Source organism: Calonectris borealis, chromosome 27, assembly GCF_964195595.1.
Source record: "Calonectris borealis chromosome 27, bCalBor7.hap1.2, whole genome shotgun sequence".
Lineage (NCBI taxonomy): Eukaryota > Metazoa > Chordata > Aves > Procellariiformes > Procellariidae > Calonectris > Calonectris borealis.
In genome coordinates, this window is record NC_134338.1 from 1,216,134 (window position 1) to 1,228,922 (window position 12,789).

Consider the following 12,789-nt stretch of genomic DNA (forward strand, 5'->3'; position numbering starts at 1 on the left):
TACATTGTCTTCTGATGACCTAATGAAGGTAATTTCTGATTTCTATCAATTCTTTTTAGCCAAAGCTTCCTTCTTTTTTCAAAATAAGCGCAAAGCTGCTTGGAATTTTTTCTTTAAACAGACCAGAAAATCAAACTGGGAAATGAAATTACTTGCCTGAATGCAACCTCAAATATTCCAAGTCCAAACTTCCATTCATTAGACACTCAAGCAAGTGTAAAGGAAGGCCACAAAGATGATTATGGGATTGGAGCATCTGTCAGATAAGGAGAGGGTGAGGGTGCCAGGACCGTCTAACCTTGAGAAGAGAAGGCTCAGGGGGATCTCATCAATGTGTTTAAGTACCTGATGGGGGAATAAAGACGACAGAGCCAGATTCTTATCTGCTGCCCAGAGACAGGACAAGGAACAATGAGCACAAGCTGAAATATAGGAAATTCCATTTAAACATAAGAAAAAGCTTCCTTACTGCGAGGGTGCTCAAAGGAATAGGTTGCCCTCAGAGGTTGCGGAGTCTCCATCGTTGGAGATCTTGAAAACCCAAACGGATGTGGTCCTGAGCAACCTGTTCTATTTGACCTTGCTTTGGGCAGGGGGGTTGGACTAGACTATCTCCAGAGGCCCCTTCCACCCAGCCTTTCTGTGGTGAAGAACACACACAGTTACTCACCTGATGCACTGAGTGACCTTTTGAAGTACCTTGGAGCAGTATGTGAAACAAAACTAACCATCCACTTCGCCAAATATTCGCCTTTCAGCTTTATGCTTGTCTTGATAGGTCATATCCAGTTGAAACATCTTTGACTTTGCCTTTAAATGGATGTGTACATTCACAGAGCAATCAATATGTCCTGTAGACATATTTATCGGTCCCTATTCTCTGTAATTAAATTCCGCAAGAGCAATAACAATACCTTTAGTATTCATCCTTTAAAAGTTGTCCTCTGGTTCCTTTAATCTGTCTGAACAGATGGAGTCTTGCACTATCACCTTGCAAACTTTTTCCTTAGCTATTAAGCCACAGACGAGTTTAAGAGGAATAAATTAAATGCAGCAAATGTTTAATAATTGCTGTGACTTATGTCTTCATAAGAGTTTTAGGCTAATGAATAAAACATGTCCATAGAAGGCTGGTCTCTGGGAAGTCAACAGAAAATGTCCCACCGAGTTCAACACCTTGTGCAAGAGATATATAACCAATACTTGCTTCCCCCGGATATTCATCTTACTACCCAGAAACCCCCACTGAACTAGGTCCCCAATCCTAAATCACAGGTAAGCCAACAATGAGTCATATATTCAATAGTTCTGCTAACTTATCAAGGATGCTAATAACATCGCAATTCATTTCTTCTCCAGTCTATAGATCAATTATCAGGACTGAAAAGCACCGAAAGTGCCAAAACTCCTGTCACATTGGTGAGCACTTACTTGTAAGATTACTTGTATCAAACTTAGTAAGATTATTCATTCAATCAAGTAATTGCCAACAAGAGGGCGTCTGCAGCTTGGCCCACTGTCAAAACCGAGTATTTAATACAAGACATCATTTGGAGTGCAGATGATAGTACGCACTCAAGGCAGAAATGCCATTTCTACCTTTATCTCAGTAAACCTACTGAAATGAATAAAGATGCAAATAAAGTGCAAATAAAACCTTTATCACAGCTATTTTTTTTGTGAGAGAGACTAAGTTTACTGAAGTCAACGGAAATACAGGAACATCATGGAAAAGAACTTGCTTAAACTTATGACGCTGAATGATAGAAAATTTCTCCCCTATGAATGAGGTTAATGCCACGGCCTCTCTGTACATAGTATTTCAGCTTTACTTTTGCCGAATTTCTGTAGTGCGATATCTAAGGCAGCTCATATAACAAATATAAAAAAATGCATTCATTTTCATCGGTTTAGCCTTGCATACATTAAAGTAAATTCTGTAAATAGGAGCAGGACTGAAGCCTACCCAAAGCACCCAACATAAAACACAACTACTAGGTTACCAGAATTGACAGAGATTGTTTTTAATGGCAAAAAAGTTCGGGCTCCCTTCTTGTGGATAGTTTTTCTTGAATATAGACATATTAGTTGTCTTCCCAGATTACACATGATGTATGCCACTCTAATTTAAAAGAATGAAGGTAAGGATGCATGGTACTGTCCCAGACAAGTTTAACTACAGCTTATCAAAAGGTACTCACTGATCAAAAAATACAAATGTGCTAAGATACGAAAAGAAATCCGTAAAGTAGATCAACACTAAACCCAATTAAGTTTATGGGGTCTTAGCATTGGCTTTAATAGGATTTAGATAAGGCTTTAACCTCAGTGTGACTTAGATCACATACTCGAGTAGGCAGCTAAATTGGCTCTCTGCGTATTGGCAAGCACAATCCAGTCCTGATTGATGTGAAAAACTCTTCCTGCAATGGTCATCTCAGTCCAGAGTTTTAAAGGAAGAGAAGAGGAGAGGAGAGAGGCTGGAGCACAGCACAGCAGACAGCCTGGGAGAGCTTTTAAGATTCCCTGGCTCTGCCTTTGGTTTTTCAGAGAAATAAATGGTTACATGCAAAACATGCATTAGCAAAATCTGCTACGGGTTTAAAATTGAAACAGAAGGACTCTTACTTTCACATTTTCAACAAACAAATTCATTACTATTCCATTTAATATAGGGAGTATTGCTAATAATGAATGCTTTTGAATGAGGAAGGGAACGAACCTATCAACTACCTTACTAAGACTTATTTCATGCAGAGATACGCCACAACATTAACTCTGCACATTTACAGGGCAAATGCATTCCCTCCCATCATAATATGAATCTTACTGCACTGCCTACATTTACTCACAACCAAATAGAAAAAGATATCTTCTACTTGAAGTCTTCAACCGTAAAAATCAATATTGGTACAGAGTAACTTACTGAGCACACGCTACTCAGGATTTATAGTACGTAGACTTGATTGCTGGCTGTTAGCTTCTCTCGTGTTCATTAATTACGTATTGATAGACACCTCATTCATACAGAACGATTTTGAGACAATTCACCAAATTGAAGACACAGACCATGCAGCCCATTATCTTCTTCCTTATGTTTAATGCAGCTAACGTTGGTGAAAACTTAAGGAGAGGTGAAGCATAACACCCCTGGATATTTATCTTGGTCACATATAACGTGCTGGAGGCTCATACAAATTTTATAGACTTTGTGCCAGGTTGCAAAATACTGAACCGAGCAAACAACCTCCTGATGGTGCAATGGCTGTACAGCCACGCGGAACCCAGCTCTTCCTCCACGATTCAGAGAGTTCCCATCACCTGTAGCACTTGCACAATTTTGACTGCGAACCAAAGCTTAATTCCCCCACCCGGAGTGAAGCTCGCACTATCAGCTTTCATTTGCAATACTTTCTGGTGCCTCTATACTACACAAGGCCACCAAAACATGCTCCTTCACTTATCCTCAGTACTCAAGAAGTTACTTTTTGAATTATAAACTGTTTACAAGTGCTGGAGAGTCCCCTGGTAAACGTTCTTCTTGGGTTTCATGTACAGCATCTTCCTGCCTGTACTAACTACTATAGGCTCACGTAATTCTTTCTGTTATTTCCCATTGAGGTAAAATTCGCTGAAAAAACATCCAGCCGAAACAATTAAAAATAGTGCATAAAGGGTATCGTTGGCACTCTGGAATGCTGTTGACAAAATTAAGACATTGCTTACAATTACACTGCTAGTAATTTATGCAGCCAGTAGATTATGCCAGCACAGGCGATGCCAGCTCTGCTAATGAAACCAAAATCAATTTGACAGCAGAATGATGGTGGATTTTGAAAACAAGTACCAACAGTTTGCAGGTGGTTTAGGCAGCTATAAAACCTGATTTATAGGGGCTTTTTAATCCTTATTTTAATTCACCTTGTGGGAATGCACCATAATAAAACATCCTGCCATGTTACAAACGCCAAGCTGTTTGAGATCCGGTGTGGTTCAAATACAGTGAATTCTACAGATTTGATTGCAATTTTCATTTGTTTATACTGCAGCTACACTCCCTCCCCACTCTCACCCCCGATCTCAGACACAGGTTTCATTTCCTGGCATACATATTTACATACTCATGTATTAGAGAACTGAAATAACAGAGGCTAAACTATGCTTTAGTTGGAATTTAGCTATGCCTTATCGTTAAGAGGCTGTAATTTATGCAGCTAGCATTGTATATGGCAGCACGTGGCTGCTATCAATCTCACTGCAGCACCATTTCTGCTCCAAAGTAATAGGCAGTTCAGTGGTCCTCCGTGTCCTGTCGACATAAAACTGGATAGCCCAAAGGGGACCTCTGGAACAGTCTTTTAAACTTGGCTGTGCAATATTACTGTAGTGCATAGGAAAGGTTCATAACACAAAAAAATGGAGGACAGGAAAAAAGAGGACGAATTTTAAAGAGGCAACTACTTCCCCGTGATTACAGAAAACATCCTACTTCACAAATAGAAATCTCGTAGCTCGCATTGCCTCTATATTGAGCTGCCAGCAGGCTGCAGGACTCCGTGCTTCCTGCAACATTTGTATTCCTGCCATCCACTGCAATCGGTTCAGATGAGATACTACGGCTGCTGTTCTCCTCTGCAAACGCCTTCGCAATGGAGGGGGATTTCAGACTTAGGTTTTAGTCTATTCTGTAACTACCAATCTCTATAGGAATTAATGCATTTGAAAAAGGACCAAATATTACACAAGATGAAGTTTACTTAAAGCACATGAGATGGAAGGAGAGGACTTGTATAATCATATACATTTGAGAGTGCTAGCATTCCCCTTTTCTCAGCACTAGATATAAAACAAGAAAAAAAGCCAGGGCATGGAGTCTCTCTGGGACTGTTAGAACTGTTGGTTGAAAACAGCAGTTTCCCTCTTGTGGAGGAAAGGAATTGGAGTGCTTTAACTCAACCTCAGCACCACATGGGTTCTTGAAATAGAGGTTGTTGACCCTGTCTGATCTCCAAGATCAGCATGATCACAAATCAGTCTGGGTGGCAAAAAATTATTAGTATCATTTGTCATAAGCAGATTTTTACAAAAAGACAGGGTTTTGCTGGATGGAAGTTAAGAAAGGTTGAGTTACACTCAGAAATAGAAAAACAATGGCACTTCTGCATGGCAAAATATTACAAAACATACCCAGAGAAGCTCCTGAATCCTACTGGGGGGTTGGGGGAAAGTTTCCTCATCCCCTGAATGATAAAAACACGCTCTGTGAGGGTCCCCATTTCCCAAGAGCTTAAAAACAGAAGAGCAGGATGGCAGATGCCCCTGAGAACTGAGCTCCTGGCCAGCAGGACATTATCTGTGATCCTAAAATGTACATAAGAGCATAGGAAGCAATCCTCTCTGTCTGCCTATCAGCTAGAGGATTAGCAGGTCTGGATTAGATCAGGATATGAACCTTCTAATTTGAAGAACTTGATTTTATTTTCTTGTATTCTAATACCCTTATAGACATGTAAAAGGTCCTCTAGTCTTTTTAGTACTGTAAAAAGTGGTGTAAAGCGGACTTGAGGTAAACTAGGAGTGGTCCCAGAACACTTCTGCTATTTTAAGAGACATTTCCTATAGACTTTATGCATAGCAAGGGAAGAAAAAAGGATCTTAGGATGGTAAATGACAGCAAAATCAAGGGGAAGACTCACATTGTATGTCACCACTGCCAGTCACCTTTATTATAGTAGTTCCTTAATAAGCAACAGGGACCCGTCACGTACACATCAGAAAAGACTGTCAACATGCTCATTTTCTAATATCGCACAGGCTTTTCTAGCACAAATATCAAACACCAAGCATACTTTTCAAAACACCTACAGAACTTCACAGGCTGCTCCCAAGAAGGATCGGCTTGGTTCACTACAGACCTTCAGACACCAACATCTCCAAGGGTACAGCAGAAAGAACGTCTCTCTAACTGAAGTATTAGTACGTTTAAGAAATCTGAATATACATTACCTTCAAACTGATGGGTGGCAGAGACACTGCAGCTACTCTCACAAAATCACAAGGCACAAGCAACCCCCAGCTTCACTTCCTTCCCAGTTCCTCCTGGGGCACTGATTAAATACCTATTTAGAGAATGAGCAGCACCTGCTGAAACAAAGCATCTGCAGCACCTGGGTTTTCCCTAGAGGTCTCCTATCTCACTGCTAATTCAGCCAAATCCTGTTTAGTTTCTGTAATTTGGTAAGTGCCTTTTGAATGGTTACAGCTGCATAAGCCCTTGGGTTTTAGTGCTTCATACGTCACCTTAGTTTATTGTCCTTTGGGCAACTATTTCCCCCGTTTTATTTTTTAATTTATTGCATGTTTACCTGCTAGATCATACTGGGAACATTGCTACTTTTCCCATCAATTATATCATAGAAGATATTGTCACTGTGGCTCTATTAACAAATATATCAAATTGCAGCCCAGTTCCCAGAAGAGGCTCTTGGTGTGACTGCCATGATGATATCCTCATAGCAAATTAAATAGAAGAGAGTCTCAGATGCTGTGAGTGGCTATTGCATAATTTATCACCAGAAGGCAGGAAGAATGATGGGACAAAGCAATGAAAAAAATCAGTTCCTTAACTGTGTTTGAACACTTCCTAAATCTGGGTAGCAAAAAGTTATTTCGCCTTGGTCAGATGGACTATTTAAAAGAATAAATACACACGCTGTATAGGTGGACTATTACCATAGCTGTATATTTACAGCAGCCCTATGAGGATTGTGTGATTAAGGAAATAATATTCCCACTAGGAAAGGTTATTATTCTGTGTAGAGAATAAATGAACAATTTTGTCAGGAGGAGGAGGAAGCGGGTGAAGAACTCTCCTGGGTGGTTTGTCGCCATGGGGCAGAGCTGAAGGCTATTTTTCATAACGATTCACCACAAGTCACTCCCTTTGTTAGCACTAATTAGATGCATCTCTGAACAGGAGGACCAGAACCTGTCTGCTCTGATGGTCTGCTTTTGACCCTAAGTCAAAGGGTCTCATGTTCTTCATAAATTGAAATAGATGTGGAAATGACTGCTCATTTTCTGCCATTTCCATAGATCTCGTATTAGCCACAGCACCTTTTTTTTAAGGGAAAGGAAGTCAGAAGTGGACAGGCAAAGGGCACCTGTTAGTATACTCCAGCCAAGTAATAGGGAATTACAGGACACTTCAATCACAACTAATTAAACTTCAGATAATTATTTGACATCTAGATCCACGCATACCCACCACGGTACTTTGCAGCTGAAAGGCCGCAGGGCTTTGCTTGTGTTGTATTTACTCTCCAGCACCACTTCACTCAGTGTGCGAACTCTGTCCTGGTCAATGAGGAGGTGAAACGAGAAGCTTGGATTCCTCCAGAAAGACAGCGGGGACGAATCTGAAGCCTGAGTTTGACAATGGCTGCACAACTGTGACATTTTGGGTGTCTTTGGCCCTGCAACTTCTAATTATCAGCCTTATATGTACCACCACGCTTGGTAACAGGGTGCGGGCACATTGTCCAGCATCCTCAGGCTCTTATGTCCTCATGTGAACAAAGGAGAACGGGATTACAAACAGATTATAATCTCTTTACATTAAAGCCACAGTGACAAACAACTTAATTTTAGAAAACAAAGTTCTCAAATATTAGGTGTGCAAGGTTACCAGAGTCATCGGAAATGAGATGTTTCTCAATTTCCTGTCAAGACAAAAGTACCCACATGAAGAGCAAGGCATTTTTAAGTACAGGTCAAAATAAAGAAATGCAAAACTTACAGCCTTTTGCATATTTTTCTGCCAACCACTACAACTCTATTTACCGTTTGAAGCTTCATATTTAAAAAAAAAAAAAAACCAAAAACCTTTTTAATATTTGTTGCCTCTACAAGTTCTGCTCTTCTCTGACACTATGAAAAGGCCCCATAATAAAAAAAATCAAGGATAGGATCTCCGCAAGTTTTATATATCTGCCAAGTTTCATCAAAACAACTCACCCAGGGGACTGACTGGAGAAATGTAACAAAAAAACTATTCCACATTTCTCAAAACCTGAGTGCCACAAAATACATCCTCAAAAACCCTATCTGAGCCTGAATCTCAGCCAAACATTAGCTTTAGTGCAACATTTATATCAGAAATCCAAACTTCAGTTCAACAACCTTTAGCACGTACGTGATCTCTAAACAGCAATGCATTTAGCCTATGAAATGTTTTCTTAAAACTTAATGTGAACAAACTAGGTCAACAGTTGATTATATTTTTAAATTACATTTGCTAAAAAAGGAATAGATCCTATAGTGCGTAACTCCCATCTCTGGGTTTAACAACACTCCGTGAGGAAGAAAGTAATTTCTGTTTTACAAAGCCAAAGAATAACACTCCTGTGCTGATACAGGAAAATCAGCAAGAATAATGGAAAACAAAGAAAAAGTGGAATTGATCCCTGTGTTTCACTGAGCAAAGCTGGATCATAAACACATTACAGAGACAAAATGGGATTGAGACGCTGCCATCACCTCAGCGGTGACAGAGGTTTTTGTTTGTTCATTTAACTTTGCAGCATCACGTAGTTCTCCCTGCTCCCTTCCTCTGGCATGAAATTTGTGGTAGCCTCCAGCAAAATGAAAAATGCAGGCCACCGTTATTTCTACTCATGCATTAAGTGGCTTCTCCTGCTTCCTGAATTCTTCTTAAACCAAATTCTAATAAAAGTAACTGGTTGGCTGGTAAAACTGCACCAACCCTTGAGTCCTCAACACAACAAGGGGTTCAGTCCAACATCTCCATTTTCAGCCGCTCTGAGACTCTCTTCTAAGACAAAACACCCAGCTGACGTTGCTAGAAATATTTTCATTGCTTCTTTTCACTCTAAGACCTCGCCATCTGGACCGCTGTGCCACCTCGGTGGCCCGGTCACGCTGATCCAATTGCCCTTAACCTACCCAGCCCTTCCCTCTGCACTTCACATGGGCATTCAGCCGCCCCAGCTCAGCTCACATTCTTTAATCCCTGGCACTAAACGCACAAAACAGATGAACCGTGTCCAATTCTGACCAGCTGAGATTCGCAATATGTCCTTGGGACCGAGCGCAGAGCAGAACGCTTTCATTTATACATATGTTTTTTAATAGGATTCATACAATTTTTGACCCTTCTCAGCGTTTCAGGACCGCCTGAGCCATGCAAGCAGGCTCACTGGCAGCTTGTGGGAAGAAGACACTGTCCCATCACATCCTAATTACATCAAGGACATACAGATGTTTAACCTTGTACAAGTTCGCAGAGGAAGAGAAGAGAGAAGGCTTTGCCAGCCTCTGCTGTTACTGGCTGATGTTACGTGAAAGGCAATTTAATGAAAAGAGGGTTTGTTTTACATGGGGGAGGATGGCTGGGGGCAGGAGATGTCTTCTCTATCTACTTTGAGTGGACAGGTTCATTTCTAAAGCAAGATGATAGCTTCCAAAAAATAGGTCTTCTACAGTCACGTCTCAAGCACAATGACGCTGGACACTCACACTCATTTTTTTCTCTCCCTTTTTTGACAATCTCTGAAATTTCAATGTCAACTAGATAACTAAGAGCCGCACCGCTGTCAGTAGATGTGAGCAGACAGTTCTACTCCTATACTTTAACTATCGGAGGCAGAAGATGGTTCTTACTATTTGTGTTATCGTGACTGCACAATGTCCCCCAGTTTCACTGATACATAGAGCTCCTTTGTTTCCATCTCTATGACCTCATTAAGATTTAAACTTTTAAATTTATTTATAGTTGAAGTTAATTTGTTTTATTAATGACTAAGACAGCGGGAAGCAGCTAAGCATCTCAGATGGAAAATTAAGAGCTATATTGTGATCTGCATTATAAAAAAGCTGCTCTTTGTACCTCAGCCTGAAGACTCAACACCTTGAAGAGGCAGCTCCTTGGAAATCCCATTCAATTCCCTTTAGTTTTATTTGCTGGTGATGAATATCTAATTCCATGTCAGCACATAAGGAACAGGAGAGCATCTAAAAACTATAAATCTTATCACAACAGATCAGAGAGACTCACACAAGAACAGGCTTGCACGTTTCCGATTTCCAAAATATCACTTTTGTGTCATAAAAAAAATTTCGTTTTCAGACAAGATGGAAACAAACTGTGGGCCACTACCAAGAGTCCCGATCCACAGCCGCTGGCATGGGTTACGTGTATTCGCAATCACAGTATGCTAACATCAAATCTAAGGCAGAGCAGAGGCCCAAGCCTGCTGTCCTTTGGTTGTCACAAATAACAACAGTTTCTGGTAGTCTGCTGGTTAATTTGAAAGTATTCCAGCACAAAGTTTTCCATCTTAGCGAAATGCAATGCACCAATGCCAGCCAGTTATCCCGAAACGATCATTAACACAAGACAAGCTAAGGTGAAAGAAAATTTTACAGAAATTTAAAATAAAGGCTTCCCAGACAAAAAAAAAAGGCAAGTACTTATTACCACCGTGTGGCAAAATTTGCAACATCTCTCCCAAATGTTTTGTCAAGGTTTGCTGGCGTGTCCTGGAGCCCAAATGGCCACTCACATGTGAGATAAAGGACGTTTGAGTAAAACATTTTGTAAGAAAGAACTAATTAACTCTCTACTTTCATTAGTGAAAAATAATACCAGAGTGATCTTGAACAAGAATGATCTTGAACAATTAATGTTAATTGCTTCTGCTTGTATGAAAGACCTTGACAAATTTACAGTAATGGTTTATCTTCTTTCAGGAGCCGAAAAGGAGTAGCTCTCCCTAGGCTTTAGAGACATGGTGTAATGTTAACCCTGACTTAGTTAACCATTTGAGAGCCAATTAAGTGTATCTGTGAAGAAGGGGGAAAGAAAAAAAGTACTTAATAATAATGGTAATACAGACAGATGTACCCAGAAATCATTAATTTCTTTCTGAATATTTTTAACGCATTAAAATGGAGGTATCTAACAAGGTTTGCAAAACAAGCAACTTCAGTTAAAGGAAAAGGAAATTTCCCATTAAAGAACAATGTATAAGGCTTCTTTAGCAGAAAGCTGTCATGCTACTCATTTACGGGCTATTAGAAAAAGAAAATTAATTAAAATTTAACCTGCAAAACAGGTGAAAGAAAGATCTTCAACTATTAGAGTTTTTCTCAGCCAAGACATTAAAGAAAACATAAAATTTCCATGGAATATAAAGAGTGAAAGGTGTAAGTTTTGCTTTCAGCTTCTTCATCATTGAAGCCTATTCAGTATTCAAGCGCATACAATATTCAAACCATTCTTGGACAAAATGATATTGAGATATCAAAGCGGCACATAGACAGATATTAAAATTCTACTGAAAGATTTCTTATGGTCTTTCTGTTCCCTTCCTGCTTAATATGTGGTATAGAAGGATCCTAATTCAATGCCTACGAGTTGTGGATGCTCCGATATATACTGCAGGCTTCTCCTGTATGAAATCGAGAGGTTAAGTCATTTCCCTTTCTCCTTGCTACTGCACTAGAGTAAAAGCTTCTCCCAGCTCCAGTTCCTATGTTAAAATAAAAGCGCTAGGATGTGGGCGGCCTTGTTTTGTGTACAGCACATCTAACAGCTGTCTGGTGCGGATTTCTGCTTGGGAAGCTACTGCAACTGCAGCAACTTGGCATGCTCAATGTATACCCAAGCTGATTAAAAATTATGTTCTACTTTAACAAAAGAACGCAGAAATTGAGATTGCAAGGACCGTTGCAAGTACGTGGCTAGTTTCAAAGCACAAAAATCCTGCAAGTTGAGACTGCTCATGGTGCAAATCACACTATTAATTAATGTGTTTTGGAACATGCAATGGAGCCCTCCAGCATATCTTTCCCAATTGCAGTAGGGAGGAAAAAATGCCTTACAAATCTATCCCTTAGGGTGGTCAGGAGACCCCCAGCTCAGCAAGGCCTTAACCTCAAGTTCAGAAGGTCTACCACTCTTTCCAGGACGCCAGCGCATAGGTGGATGGCCGCTGTTTGCTTCACGTCAATGCTGCCTCAAGTCTGTCGACAAATTTTTGCTGGGTTCAGTTCTGCAGCAGCTGAATGAGCTGTACTTCCAGCACCGGTCACTCATGGAAAATGAGACAACAACCCAAGAAGCTGTCTTCTCTTCTGACATTGCCACACTCTGAGAAAGTCAGCCCTCTCATCAGGCATCTTAAACACCATCTGTCCATGTTGAGAATCCATTTCTAAAACTTGCTGAGCCTTATGATGTATGTCCCTTGCTAAAAGTAAAAACGCTGCATGGAAGATGATGAATTGGACAATATGTTTGCTTTAAAGCTTCAGACTGCTTTCAGAGCATATGGAAATGCCAGGCAATTATTACACACCTCTGTAATTCTTGCTCAAAGATATTTCCCATTTTTATTCTCTTCAGAAGAAGGTGTTAACTACTTGGTTCCACAGGAAGGAAAAAAAGAGAAAAAAAATCACTTTTCAATATGCATGATAAAAAGAAAGAAAATCATATATTTTCTCTTATGCCCCTGAATATTCCTTGTCTTGAACTACCTGATAACAGAACTGAAAAGATATTTAGAAGTCTAACATCAGCTTTAGGGAAGATTCTAATAAATTGGGAATTGCCTGTCCAGGTCAGGTTCTTGATCCCTCCTGCCCACATTGCTGTCAGACACAGCCCAGCTGTAGCAGGTGCTCCAGGGAAAAGCACGGGAGCTTTGTAATTCCAGAGGAATTACACCCAGACCTTCAATATTTCCGAACACCTAATCACTGGCA